General features: G+C 37.4%; 1 pseudogene; it reads right to left on the bottom strand.

Annotated features, from left to right (window-relative positions):
• Positions 1 to 8,882: 8,882 nt before the first annotated feature.
• Positions 8,883 to 12,220, bottom strand: LOC110942453 (annotated as a pseudogene).
• Positions 12,221 to 15,406: the final 3,186 nt, after the last annotated feature.

Genomic DNA, 15,406 nt, shown 5'->3' with positions numbered 1-15,406 from the left:
ATTGTGAAATCAAATATCATCCCGGCAAGGCAAATGTAGTCGCTGATGCCTTAAGTAGGAAGGAGAGGGTGAAACCCATCCGAATCAATGCCAAGAGCATTGAAGTGAAGAATAATTTAATTGAAAGGTTGTTAGCTGCACAGCAAGAAGCTGTGTTGGAAGCTAACTATCCTCAAGAGAAGCTAGGAGTAACTAAGAAGCAGTTAACTCTTAGCAAGGACGGAATTTTACGATTGAATGGACGAATATGGGTTCCAATTTATGGAGGACTACGAGATGTTATCCTCCAGGAAGCCCATAGTTCCAAATATTCTGTTCACCCGGGAGCTGATAAGATGTATCAGGATCTAAAGGCAAATTATTGGTGGATAGGCTTGAAAAAGTCTGTAGCCGCTTATGTAGCAAAATGCTTAACTTGTGCGCAAGTCAAGGCTGAGCATCAAAAGCCATCTGGCTTGCTACAACAGCCTGAACTTCCTGAATGGAAGTGGGAATGTGTAACTATGGATTTTATTACCAAGTTACCCAAGACGAGGAAAGGAAATGACACAATATGGGTTATCGTTGATAGGCTGACTAAGTCAGCGCATTTCTTACCCATCAAGGAGACTTATAGCTCCGATATGTTAGCCCAGTTATACGTTGATAAGATTGTAGCCTTACATGGCATACCTGTGTCTATTATCTCCGACAGAGATACTAGATACACGTCGCATTTCTGGAAAAGCTTCCAGCAATCTTTGGGCACACGTTTGAATTTTAGTACGGCTTACCATCCTCAGACAGACGGTCAGAGTGAGCGTACTATTCAGACGTTGGAAGACATGCTACGTGCATGTGCTATCGATTTGGGTGGTAGTTGGGATAAGAACCTACCATTAATCGAATTCTCCTACAACAATAGCTACCATACCCAGCATAAAGGCTGCGCCTTTCGAGGCATTATACGGTAGAAAGTGTAGATCGCCTGTTTGTTGGGCGGAAGTTGGAGATGTCCAATTATCAGGACCGGAGATAGTCTTCGAGACGACGGACAAGATTGTCCAGATTCGAGACCGTCTCAAAGCTGCCCGAGATAGGCAGAAGAGTTACGCAGATCCTAAGCATAACGATTTTCACTTCGAAGTAGGTGAAAAAGTGTTACTTAAAGTATCACCCTGGAAGGGGGTGATGCGTTTCGGTAGGAAAGGCAAACTAAGCCCGAGATACATAGGACCTTTCGAGGTTATCGAACGTGTCGGGTCCGTTGCCTATAAACTAAACTTACCGGAGGAGCTCAATGGAATTCACAATGTGTTCCACATCTGCAATCTAAAGAAGTGCTTCGCTGATGAATCATTGGTGATCCCACACACAGATGTGCATATAGATGAGAACTTGAAATTTGTGGAGAAGCCTTTGTCGATTGAAGATCGGCAGGTAAAGAAGCTTCGAAGGAAGCATGTACCTATAGTAAAGGTCAAGTGGGATGCCCGTAGAGGTCCCGAATTCACGTGGGAGGTTGAAGCCACGATGAAAGAAAAATACCCTTATTTGTTTGAGTAAATCTCGGGTCGAGATTTATTTTAAGGAGGTGAGGATGTAACACCTCGAAATTTTGTGTCCAATAATGTGTTAACACGTGTCATGAGTTTACACGTGGCATTAGATATTAAATAAAGGACTAAAGTTGACAAACCTTGAAAGTATGTAAATTCGAGGGTTATAAATGTCAAAAAAAAGGGTAAATATACTGTATAGTAACCCTAAACGATACTCGTACCTTCAAACGAAAAAATCATGGATCGTACGGAGCGAAACGCAGAAGAAAGTGAGAGATTACAAGCTACAGGGGTTAACTGTGTCAACATGTTTAATTATACCTCTGAGTGACCCTTTGACGAACCCGAGGTTTTGTAACAGTAAAAATACGCTCACTAGAATATACTATATAAATTTCGCGAAGTTCCGTTTTAAAACGAGAAAGTTATGATCAAGTTCGTACGAGAGGGGTTAAAAGCGTCAACAATGAAAGCTAAGGCTTTTCGGGTAGTAATTAAACTAACCGGGGACTTAATAATGCGAGTAAAAGTCACGAGGCCCTTAACGGTAAATAATCGAGGGCCAAATCGCAAAGTTACCCCTTCGAAACCGAAAGGTCAGGTTAATGATTACAAAAGATTTGAAAATCTTGGAAATCAGGCCTCAGGCGGCCCGCCTGAGTGAAATAAGCAAGTTAATGCGGGCCGCGAGCCACCTGTAGATACGCTTCCTGACATGAAGATCCAGGCGGCCCGCGTCCATGTTGCATGATCCTAATGCGGGCCGCGTACGAGTCCCAGATGCAGAAACTTTGGACAGATTCAATGATTTAGCTTGTGAACGAACTTGTGAGCATTAATTGAAGCATGGGCGCCCTCTACTTGCCCCCTAGCACCAAGGGCCACCTGCTGATCATCCATGACTCAATGTAGGGTGAGATGTGATGATCCTAAGCTCAATATCTCACTATAAAAGCCAATGCATTGTGCACAATTGAATCACACCTCAAAACCTGCCTTCTGATCATTCTTGGAGCTCTCAAGCATTCCTCTTTCATTCTTACTCGTGCACCAAGCTTCTGTAATTTGCCTAACCCTTTGTGGTTTCGTTTTTCCATAGTTTTAGCCTAAAAGTCAATCCGTCGTAACTAACGATTGACTTTGCGATAAATCACGAATGGTCCAGTGATTTGCCAAATCAAAGATAGTTATATGTTGGTAATCATGTGGGCTTTAAACCCCTAAAAGGGCACCCTCTGATTCCCACTCTAACTAGTCCGAATGTCGAGTCAAACGTGCTTAGAAAAAGTCAACAGAAATGTCATTTTGCGATTTCTTGCATAATCTGTAATATAGGTGATATGTAACCTGTTTGAACACTCATAACATGATAATAAGTATATAAACTAGTCTAAGCTTGTTTGATCCGACCATTTACTATTTTGACCCGGTTCGGAGCCGAAAGTCGCAAAAGCTTTGACTTTTGCTTTGACTTCAGTTCTGACCCGTTAAAGTTTGATTTAGATATGCCTTAGGACTCTATTAGGACCAGGTTACATGATGGTATAACCCTCTGTGACCGGTTCGTTGTTTGTCCGAGTCTTTTACACATTTCCGTTAAATGCTTAAAAGTTGACTAACGCCCTTTTTAAATTAAAACGAGAATTTCGGACATGTGAAAGAATCATAACCTTGGTTACTGATTTCTAAGCATGTCCCAAAAATTTCACGTCAATCCGAGGTCCAGAATATGAGTTATGCTAAATAGCGCAAATTGCGAAACTTTAGTAATTAAATAGGGCAATTAGCATAACGCTTATCTAAACCCGGATTTCGACACCAAACCTTTTACTCACTGTTGTAAAATAATATTTTGGGATTTTTTAATGATTTTTAATTATTTTTAACCTGCTCATAACCTGCGGTTATGGCAGCGGTTCGGTAAATACCGAATATACCCTTTTCGGCCATAACTTGAGTTCTACAAGGTCTTTTGACCCGATTCCAGTTGCTACTGATTTTAAATAATAAATAAAGTATTTTAGACTTTATAAACTGTTCGGGAAACTCAGATTTCCTGTAGAACTCAGAAACTTCTTTTATAATCTTTAAAAAGACCGAAATACCCCTACGGGGCATAATATGAACTTAAACTCGTTACGGGCATTATGGAAGGTATCCTACTGATACCACAACCTTTAAAGCATGTTGACTTAGGAAAACAGTGTAGGACTCTTACGGTTACCCGTTGCGCCTTTAGCGCGCACGGTTCGGCTTATGTAACTAGTTTACATAAGTTAGCCGTAACGGGTCAAACCATATTGTTTGGACCCCAAAATCCAGAGTATGATTATTATACCCATATAAAACAAGTCTTCAAACTTGTTGGGTCAAAATCACACTCCATTCACGGTTTCCGCCTTTCACGCGATTAAACCGTAACTATCCTTCGAAACTGACCGGTCTAGGCTACGGCTGAATTAAAGACCCGTTAGGATTCTAATAGGTTAATTTAAACCTTCGTTCCAGATTAGGGGACCAGTAAAAGCTATCTACAATTTATTTCAATTTAAGGAATTATACTTGCAAAGGTAAATACTTTTAACTTATTTTCCGTTATACGGGCTTGGGTTACGGTATTTAAAATACCGCTTCGTCGGGCAATTGACCCCAACTCATTAGTAGTTGGGTATTATCAATGTGACCCGTTTAAAAACTTGTTTTGTTGGCTTTTACGCCTTTGGGGGCTTAATGACCATGTCCCGGATATCCTTGGCAGCATTTACGAATGGCCACGACCTTGACATCCCGGTGTAGGCGTACACCCAGCATTATGTCCATGACTATAAAAGTGTAGCCGTTGGTTACCCGCCATGGTTTTACACTATGTGGTGTGTCTATTAAACTTTAACCCGGCACGACCCGGACGACCGAACGCATAGTAACATGTAATTCTTTACAAGATTTGATTATAAATTATCCCAAGTTATAAAGAGTTTGTGCCTTGAGCATTTAAACCAATTTTATTAAACATTTTGCAAAAGTGTCGGTTGAATGTATTTACCAGTGTAAACTGACGTATTTTCCCCAAAAAGACTAAATGCAGGTACTATGCGTAATTGGCTGGGATTTCTCCTTAGCATCATTAGAAGTCTCGCAAGCTTAAGATGCCCGAAGTCTGTTGAACAATACTTTTGTTATTACTATTTGATCCCCTGTGGATTATTATTTCAACAATGGTGATACATTGATATTACACTAAATTTTGAAATATATTTATCTTTATGCTTCCGCTGTGCATTCATATAATTGTGTGGTTTGACTATATTGTTACCAACTACGTCACCGAAATCCCCCACCGGGCCCACCGGTGAGACACGTGGAAATCGGGGTGTGACATTATGAGATCTCGAGTTCACTTGAGATCTCGAGATATAATAAGATCTCGAGTGAATTTGAGATTTCGAGCTGTCTAGTGATCTCGAATTCTAATGAGATTTCGAGTCCTCTAATGAGTTCTCAAATTTATAAGAGATCCCAAGTTTGAATGAGCTCTCGACAATCATAATTGATTTCGGGAACAATTGAGTTCTCAAATATCATAAGAGATCTCGAGATAAGTGACTTCTCGAGAATAATAAGTGATCTAGAGAGCATGAGAGTTCTCTATCTTGTGTGATCTCTAGTTCTCGAGTTTTCTAATCCTTATGAGATTTTGAGTTTTTCATAAGATCTCGAGTATCTCAAGAACTAATCCCTTAAGATTTTGTTCCAAGAATTGATGGATTTTAAATATATCCATCTTCGCGCCAATTTATGACGCCTGTGCCGCTGTCAGGGGTTCCTCCAATTTCTTACTTTTCCTTGATCCCTCTAATTTGGAAAAAGTAAACATAACAACACAGGGATACGCGCACAAGAAGAGAGTGGATATTTTTTAGAAGTTTAGAGAACTTTGAGGAAAGCAAGGAGGAAAGAGTTTTTGAAGTATTCTCCATGAGGTTTTCGTCTATTGTTTATACCTATTGCATTTAATGCGATAATTGTGCCGACAAGTGGGGAAAAGCACCCAATAGACAAATGACAAGTCAGGCTGGAGAAACTGAAACGACACCACTGTAGGGCGAGTGGCGGCCATGTGTCTACTCCAGCCGAAAAGCATGTTGCTATGACCAACGTCATCACTCTACAATGTTAGGACCCTACCCGATGCAAATATACCTTATCCTGCTGCAGACATATCTATCAACCTCACCAACCTCATGGATAAACTTCACATCAAACGTACGCAAAAAGTAATCTCTTCTAAACTGGTACGCTTACGCCAATTTGGCTCAATCCGGTATGCCAATCATCACCTATACGTGTACGCCATTTTTGTTTAATCCGGTACACCAATCATTACTTATACACATATACGCCTATTTGGCTTAATCCTATATGCCGATCATTGTCTGTATGCATATGCCAACTTGGCGCAATCTTGTACGCTAACCATTACCTGTACGCATACGCCAGTTAGGCTCAGTCTTGCACACCGGGACACCCTTCGATATGTGTGCGCCATTTAACCAGAACTTGCAACACTAGCTTCCACAAAGAGAGGAACAGTAACACTAACCTCTTACCTTAGTCTAGAGCTCCACCCATCCGACACCAATGCATGGAAGCAGCACTGAACTAGGGTGACTTGAAGGAGTATGGTCCCAAATAACGCACGCATGGGCGCCCACATAAGGCTATACCAGAAACCAGGTCATGACAAGGCCTTCCCTGACACTCACTACGATGGAGAAATTGTACATGGGGTAGCCTGTACAAAAAGACACCACGTGGAACCACTCACAGATCCCCAAACGTGGTCCCACCTTCTCCATAAAACAGTTAACGAAAGGCCCGAACAAAGGTACATGGAGATGCTGAGGTGGAACCAACAGAGTCACGCCAGGTCAGCCCTAATCCTAAAACTCTCGTTGTCCTGCCAAGGGAAACCAAATGGATATTCCTCACAGATACCAGTCGGCTAAGGCCCATCAGCCTGCAATCTCCTTCCTTACCCATCGGCTATAAATAGAGATCTTCACCTCCATATTTAAGGATCAACTCTCTCACTCTCTTACTATTTAGTACACTCAATTTATCTTTTTAAACAATACTTATCCTCACGCCGGAGGGTCGTTACAAGGAGAACCCCCAACCTCTCCTCCTTGTAACGAGACTCACGGTGCTTTTTTTAAAGATAATAATCAGTTCATCGTCATCGAGGGAAGATTAAGGATTCACCCTTGCTTGATGAGAGCATATCTTCAGGGATAAATCCTTTGGATCTAGACTTGGTGTTTCTTCAGTTATGAAGTTTGGTTAACCGACCGAGTGATTATGGTTATGGTTATGAAACTTTGGTTAACTAATATAACCGAAATCGAACTGAACTTACAATGTTAAGTCTATGTAATAGATTTTCGTTTAACACTAACCATGAAGAGGTTTTCTACTAAAATAAAAGTATGTTTGTAACAAAAATGCAAGAGTCATTTATTTTGATAGAGAATTGTACTTCTAATCAAAGGCTTAAGTAATTTTTTTTGTTGAGAAATTATATTACATTACATTATATATATATATATATATATATATATATATATATATATATATATATATATATATATATATATATATATATATATATATATATATATATATATACTAGTCGTTTACCCGCGCGATGCGGCGGGAAACATATCACTTAGGTTGGTGAGTTTAGGGCTATGTACGGGGCGGTTCGGTTTTGAGCCATAACCAAAACCAAATTCGCGATGCAACGAAAAACACAACACTTGTTAGTAATTCTAAGGGTGTGCATGAGAAGGTTCAGTTCAGTTGGGTCATAACTAAAATCCAAATTTTCGGTTAAGGTACTTCAAAACCGGTCATGCGGATTTAAAGAGTTTTAAAAGGATGTAAACAAACCGAACTGCACCAAGCCAACAAAAGCACAACCATGATACAATAACACAAAGAGCAACTGGAACAAATTCAATATACAATAACACTTGTATTTTGAAAACAGATGAAATAATGCATATGATATGAAATTATGCCATGATGAACTATGTGATAATACAAACCTACCTTCTCGTCGGGGCCGGCCCAAGCCCAAGTATTTTGAGGCTTGGGCTTCAGGCCTCCAAATCAATAGGGCCCCCATCATAAAAAAAATATATATGATATTTGGGTTGGGGTAAACTTATCTTTACACATACAAAAAATATATAAATTTTCATGACTCGTAATCCTTAAAGATCATAGTTAAAACAGGTTATTAATTGTCATCAAGTAATTGGTTCCCATAATTACTCTGCACTGCAAATGGCTTAATGTGATATTAATTTGCGGCAGGTTTGTGGTCTAAGTAACTTCTGCAACTGAAACTCAGTGATACAACAATCTATTGGTGCTTTAATTAAAATGGCTTTTTTATTTGGGTTCAAGGGGCAGAGTTGATATGCTATGGGGGATATAGTTTTGAGCAGAATATTATAGATCCTCCTTTTTGGGAGCGATAAAAGATGGTAAATATGTAAGATCCAGTTTGAAGCAAAGTTAGGTACATATTATACTTGCTATTGTAAGCATTAAACATCTAGTGACAAGTCTTAAATTCATGCTTTATAAGATGTAAGATTCAATGGGTTCACAGATTTTGGAATTCTAATTTATTAAAGGAAATGAAACTCATGATACATCATACATTAGATGACAAAATAATCATGTTTGGTTTATAAGGCGTTGTAGTGGTGGCAATGGGAGATTGGTTGAATTTCTTCATTGTATGAAATGACGACTGTGAGGCGCTCAGGCATCACTTCAAACGGTGCGAGGCGACAAGTGTACTCAGGCATGAGGCGTACTTCTCGAGTCTTGCACATGTGCAGATTTTGCGTATCATGAGTTATATATATGGCTTTTTAGGTTGTATAGAGGTTATTTATATTTTAATTGTGGATGCTAAACATGTCGTAAGAAATATTATATAAACACCTTGCACCTTGCATACGTTATGTGTGCGCCTCTGACCTCGCGCCTCAACTCCAAAAACCCTATCATACCTTGCGCCTTGCTCTTTTTATAGCCAAATATTTTAGTTTTAATGAAGTATGCAAACCAACTAAACTGGCAAGAAATAAAATACAATAATAAGTTCCAATCAGTGAGGCTAGTAACCCCCTAACATACAACCACAATGGAAGGTTAATATAGAGACTACGTCGAAGACGGTAATTTCTTCAATAAAGACATCATCATTCAAAGTAAGACAATATATAAATAAACATCGTCATTGTATTTGTCAACATCCAGAAATCAGCAAGTACAAATAGTCTTAAGCAACAGATTCAACACAAATCCTCCTCTTTGGTGGACATCACCAGACTCTAATACGGGCCTATACCTGTAATCCATTCGTGAAGGTCTCCCCCCACCCATGCTTCCACCTACACTGCCCAATCCTCCCACACGCCCCATGCTTCCGCTCATGCCACCATAACCCCACTGCAAAGCATTTGTTGACATTACTAATTTTCTTCATTAATAGCATACCGTCATTATTTGAAATATACTTGCATCATCAAAATCCAAACTTCCATACATTCTGCCTTAAGCTCGCATGGGACCATAGCCTTCGTATGCTGGTTCAGGTGGGTTGTCCAAATAGTGGTCGCTGCCTCTGCTTGACCACCGTCATCAAGAGGTGTAGTTGAATCTATTGCTGCCTATAATCCATCAAGCATTTATCACAAAAAAACAACTCGCCTGATTAAATAGGTGTACATAATATTACAAATTCAAAACCAATATATTCTATCAAGTACCTGTTTTCCACAAATCTCGTGTGACCTTCGTGAAACACGATCTACAACACCATCCTCAGCAAAGGTCACAAAACTAAACCCCATTTTCGTCCTCGAGGTTTGGCCAGTTTTGCGAAAGGTTTAAAATCTTGCTATTTTCATCTGGCTCGCTAACTCCAATTATTTTTCTCGGTTAAGTCAATAATATTCCATCTTTTTTGTTAACTTAAAGGCGATTCGGTCTTTTTCAGGGGTATTCGGTCTTTTTACATGAAGTGAAAAAACCCGAATTGCCCTTTAAGTTAGCAAAAAGGACGGAAATACCTTTGACTTAACGGAGAAAAGTGGGATGGAGTTAACAAGCCAGATGAAAATGGTAAGATTTCAAACCTTTTGAATCCAAATGCGGAATAACAAACCTTCGGACAAAAGTCACAAAAGTAGCCAAACCACATAGATGAAAATGGCATTTTACTCTAAGTAAAAATAAACAAATTAGTCGAGCCATTATTGGGAGGCTAAATTACCTTTGGGATATACACATCCAAAATACGTCCAAACCTACCAAAATACAAGCGCAAATCTTCCACACTTGCTTCTTTAGGAATCCGTCCTATAAAAATCTTTTTGCCCGTTCCCCTAGCAGATTCTCCTCCTGCTCACATTGTAATTAAGACTGTTAATTAAATATTGAATAATTAATAAATAAACAAAATAACCATCCCTATGTATCAACTGAACGTACTTCCATAGACAGAGCTTGGATAATCATATGCTGTAGGAGCACCTAGAGGTGTACAAATCGGTTTTTTTTTTCAAAAACCGGTTTCGGTTATTAACCGAACCGGTTTTTTTCATCAAAAATGAAAACCAGTTTTTTTATAACGGTTTCGGTTACTAACCGGTTTTATTCAAGTCCAAAACAATAACCGGTGTAACCGGTTGGGATCGGTATTTAACCGGTTTTTGCCAAAAAAAAAACGATTTTTTTCCCGGTTTAACCGGTTTTTTTTTTAAACCGGTTTCGGTTATTAACCGGTTTTTCATACCAAGAATCCTAACCGGTCTATAACCGGCGGTTCGATTATAAAATCGGTTCGGTTATAAAAAAACCGGTTAAAAAAAACCGGTTTTGGTTTTTTTCCCGGTTTCGGTTCTAAAACCAGTTTTTTTGTACACCTCTGAGCACCCAGTGCAGCATATCTAGTTGTAACATAAGCATTATAGGCACCATATCCACCACTCAGAGGCGGCGGTGGCAGTATGCGGCTAACTGGTCGGAAATTGTCTTCCTGAGAACAATTATCAAATTAAACTATCAGCTAAGAAAGCTCATTGTTTCAAAGAACAAAACTAATTGAATTGATGAAGAATAAATGATGATAAGTTGCATAAAAGGACGTCGCATGTTACCTTAGGTGTTGCTCTGTCAACCACCACATCTGAACCCCCAAGTTCATGGGTTTCAAACATGAGATTATCCACAGAATCTGTAACGAAAGATTCAACAAGTTAATTAATTACCAGATGTCAAATGATTATTCAGTCTCAAGTGAATTACCAGCTATTGCAAAGGTTATAAAACCAATTCTACGATGGCCCTTGGTACTTGGATCCTGCAGAAATCAGATATTAAGTTTCAGTAATATCAGCGTTAATCAGGTAATACGAACATGCTAATTAAAGATGTAAAACGTTTCCCAAAAAGTAAGAAATGTAAAATATATGATTGTAGCATCTGACTATGTACCTTGGGCATGTACAAATCCAATATCTCGCCAATGGCTGCAAGAAACAAAAGAAATTGTATACATGTTAAGTCGTTATAAAACGCTAAGAAACTTATGATAGCAATTAAAAAACCACCTCCTAAACACGGCTTCTGTGACTGAGAGCGGGATTCTAGCAACAAAAATACGGGTAATTTTCTTTGAAGATGATCTCATCTCTTTCTGTGAAGGGAACAACTTTTAAATAAATATCATTAAAGTTTCAGACGTATGTTTGTAACACATGCCAAAAGTGACATCATGACATGATGTTAGAGCATTCACATCCAAAGAACTAAATTGTGAGTGTGGGGTTTTTAAAATATAAAGAGTATAAAAAATGGTTGTGAGTGGAGGAGAGAGAAAATGTTACTGTTCATCTGTATATTTGGGGGGACACTGTTCACCCACTATAATTTTTTAATATATATTGAAAGTGGTTGTGAGTGAAGGAGAGAGAAAAATGTAATGATAAAGGTATAAAAATGTTATTTAATTAAAAAGGAGAGAGAAAAGTATTTGTTTTCAGTGGAAATATATTGATATATGAGTTGTTTTTTAGTGGAATGTATGTATAATTTTAGGGGACTGGATGTGAATGCTCTTAAAGTTAGTAGAAAACAAGTAAACAACCTTTGGTGTTGCTATTTTTACTTCCAATGCTCTGTTCCCGAAGAAGTGCTCAGCTGAAAGTGCAGCCTATGGCAGAGCGGAAAGTCATGTAAAGTGAAAAATGTAACATCAAAAAAAGTAATATGAATTATAGCAGCAAGTATAAAGATTTATTGATCTTTTGTAGTTGTGGAAAAATTAAATGGCCGAAATTTCTTTTCGGGAAATTGCGTATATGAGACTTGAATTACCTTAGCATCTTCAGCTTCTGCGAAGGTTACGTATCAAAACCACGAGATCGGCCACTTGAACGCTCCTGTAATTATATAAGTCAAAAGTCTTTTGGTCAATGTACACAAATTTATACACCTACAGGCATGGGTGCTAGAGTCTGGTAAACTTCAGTAGCATGATTATCCCTTTGATCCATGATTTTCTTATTTAGCAGCCACTCAGCCATTCGACCCATTTCAATATGAAAAAACTTAAAGTTCGGCAAAATATCTTCTAAAAAACAAGGAATATCTTCTAAAAATCAGATTTGCAGCATTTTCTTCCATTGGGCTGGCCATGCTTCCCTTCTATGTACTTAATGAAGTTCCATCTGGTCACAAATATACAAAAAAAGATAAGCAAAAGCAATTAGTGTCTTAAATCTAATCACTGGAAAACAAACCCCATAAAAAATAATTTCTTCATCATACCCCAGCTTCTACCGCCTCTTCAATCAAATCTAAAACAGCCGGCTACCACCAGATCTGTAAACGACAACCCCAAAAACCATCAGATCTGCCTTTATTTCTTCACGATAGAATCCTACGTTTTCACCCGAACCTGGAGTCATTAAGCAAAATTTAAGCCCGTCATCTGCAACAATAGATGAACAAAAAGATTCTTTGAAAACAAACCCTAGGAGAGAGAAACAATCAAGTAGATCTGAAGTGGAACCAGCAGAACCACCGCTACTAAAGAGTACTGGTAAAGCACTGAAAAAGGGTAATTTACCTGCTGGACTTCGTGTTGTTTGTAAGCATTTCGGAAAAAACTTGGTCTGCATCAACAGCAATCGCCGCCGCGGCTCCAGGTTTACCACCTTCAAACCGTCGAGACGATACATTACTACAACAAGATGACGGTGGTTTATCATCCGATTCGCCGGAACCCTAGTCTCCTCCACAGGAACTCACCTTCCAGATCTGAGAGAAGAGAGAGAAAGAGAGGAGATAGGTGAGATTTGAGTTTCAAAACTCTTGATCTAGTGAAATCTTTTTGTTCCTTAATCGCCAGAGAGAGAGAGAGGAGCAGGGAAGTGAAACGGCAGATTATGAAAAATTTTGAAATGAATGTGAAACTCTAATCCATTTGGGTACCCGTGTGTTTTTTTAGTGAAGGGTATAACTGGGATTGCAAATTATATTGTGTTTTAGAGGGTTGTACATCATGCTTTAGGGGTGTTTTAAAGAAATTTTAATGACCTTAAGAAGTCCTTTGGATATGTATATTATATATATATATATATATATATATATATATATATATATATATATATATATATATATATATATATATATATATATATATATATATATATATATTTATATATATATATATTAAATGGAAACTTTCCACATACTCACAAAAACATACTATTCATTAAATGTACAAACTTTTGATGCACATCATACAAGTCTATCTTGCACACACTTTAACTCTCTCTCTCACACCTAATTCTCTCACACAATGGCTTAAACAAACACCATCACCACATGTCACGTAACCCTACCATAGACTTGACCCCTCACATTATATTATATTATATTATATTATATTATATTATATTATATTATATTATATTATATTATATTATATTATATTATATTATATTATATTATATTATATTATATTATATTATATTATATTATATTATATTATATTATATTATATTATATTATATTATATTATATTATATTATATTATATTATATTATATTATATTATATTATATTATATTATATTATATTATATTATATTATATTATATTATATTATATTATATTATATTATATTATATTATATTATATTATATTATATTATATATATATATATATATATATATATATATATATATATTAAATGACAACTTTACACCTACTCACAAAAACATACTATTCATCAAACGTAAAAACCTTTGATGCATATTATACAAGTCTATCTTGCACACACTTTAACTCTCTCTCACACACCTAATTCTCTCACACATTGGCTCTCTCAAACAAACACCATCACCACATGTCACGTAACCCTGTCATAGATTTGACCCCACATTATAGATATATAAAGGTACGGGATTATAACACCTCGAAAATTCATGTCCAATATAATATCGACACGTGTCATGGACTTTAAACGTGTAAAGAAATAATTTAAAGGGACTAAAGTTGACAAACAAAGAATGTATGGATGTAGAAGGATTCAAAATGTCAACAATGAATAAATATACCTTTCAATAACCCTACACGATGTTTATACCCTTAAACGAATGAATTATGGATCATACGAAGCCAATTGTGGAAGAAAGTGAGAGATTACAAACTACAGGGGTTAAATGTGTCAACATATTTAATTTATACCTCTGAGTGACCTTTTAGCAAACCCGAAGCTTTGTAACGATTAATTATACTCACTAGAATAAGTGATAAAAATTTCACAAGGTTTCGATAAAGTATGAGAAAGTTATGATAACATTCGTATATGTATATGAGGGGTTAAAAGCGTCAACGTTGAAATTTAAGGCTTTTTGGGTGAACATAAAACTAACCAAGGACTTAACAAAGTTTAGTTATGTCTTAAGGTCTTTAGAAATCAATTTGGTGGGTTAAAAGTGCAAATTAGGAAGTTAAAACCACTTTTAAAAGGACCAGGGGCCAAAATGTAATTTCTGAAACTTGTTTAACCTGATCCGGGGAACCATACCGGCCGCGTAAGACTTTAAAGTCTCTTACGCGGGCCGCCTGAGCATGCCAGCGACAGAAAAAGATTAGCAACTGCCAGTTCAGTCTGTTAACCGTCTTAGTTACCTTGTTTTACATACCAGGGGCTGCCCCAATGATATTTCATGCAATAGGGGCACCTGTAAGCATCTGGTAGCAACCATAGACTTGCTTGGCATGATCCTATGTGATTAAAACCAATATATATAGAAGCTCTTAGTTGCAAACATTGGACACTTCATTTGAAAACTTCCACAACTTCAATTCTGAAGATTCCTAGAGCTCATGACCTTTTCCTAGAGATCATTAGTCGTGCATAGGACCTCAGTAAGTGTCCTTAACCTCTCTTAATTCAGTTTTACTTAGTTAAATGGCCTAAAGTCAAACCATCGTAATTAAGGTTTGACTTAGTGATTAATCACTAATGGTCCAGTCAATTCTCGAATTAAGAGTAGCTTTGAGTTGGTAATTATGTGGGTAATAAACCCTTAAAAGGGTACTCTCTGATTCCCACTCTAACTAGGTCAATTGTCGGGTCAAAGTTAATTATAAAAAAGTCAACAGAAAGCTAATTTTCAAATAAACACATAATTAACAATATAGAAGCCATGCAACCTGTTTTATCATTCATATAACTTGGTAATTAATGTAAGAACATGTCTAAGCA

This window comes from Helianthus annuus, chromosome 7 (genome assembly GCF_002127325.2).
Source record: "Helianthus annuus cultivar XRQ/B chromosome 7, HanXRQr2.0-SUNRISE, whole genome shotgun sequence".
Lineage (NCBI taxonomy): Eukaryota > Viridiplantae > Streptophyta > Magnoliopsida > Asterales > Asteraceae > Helianthus > Helianthus annuus.
This window is presented reverse-complemented; position numbering and strand designations above follow the sequence as displayed.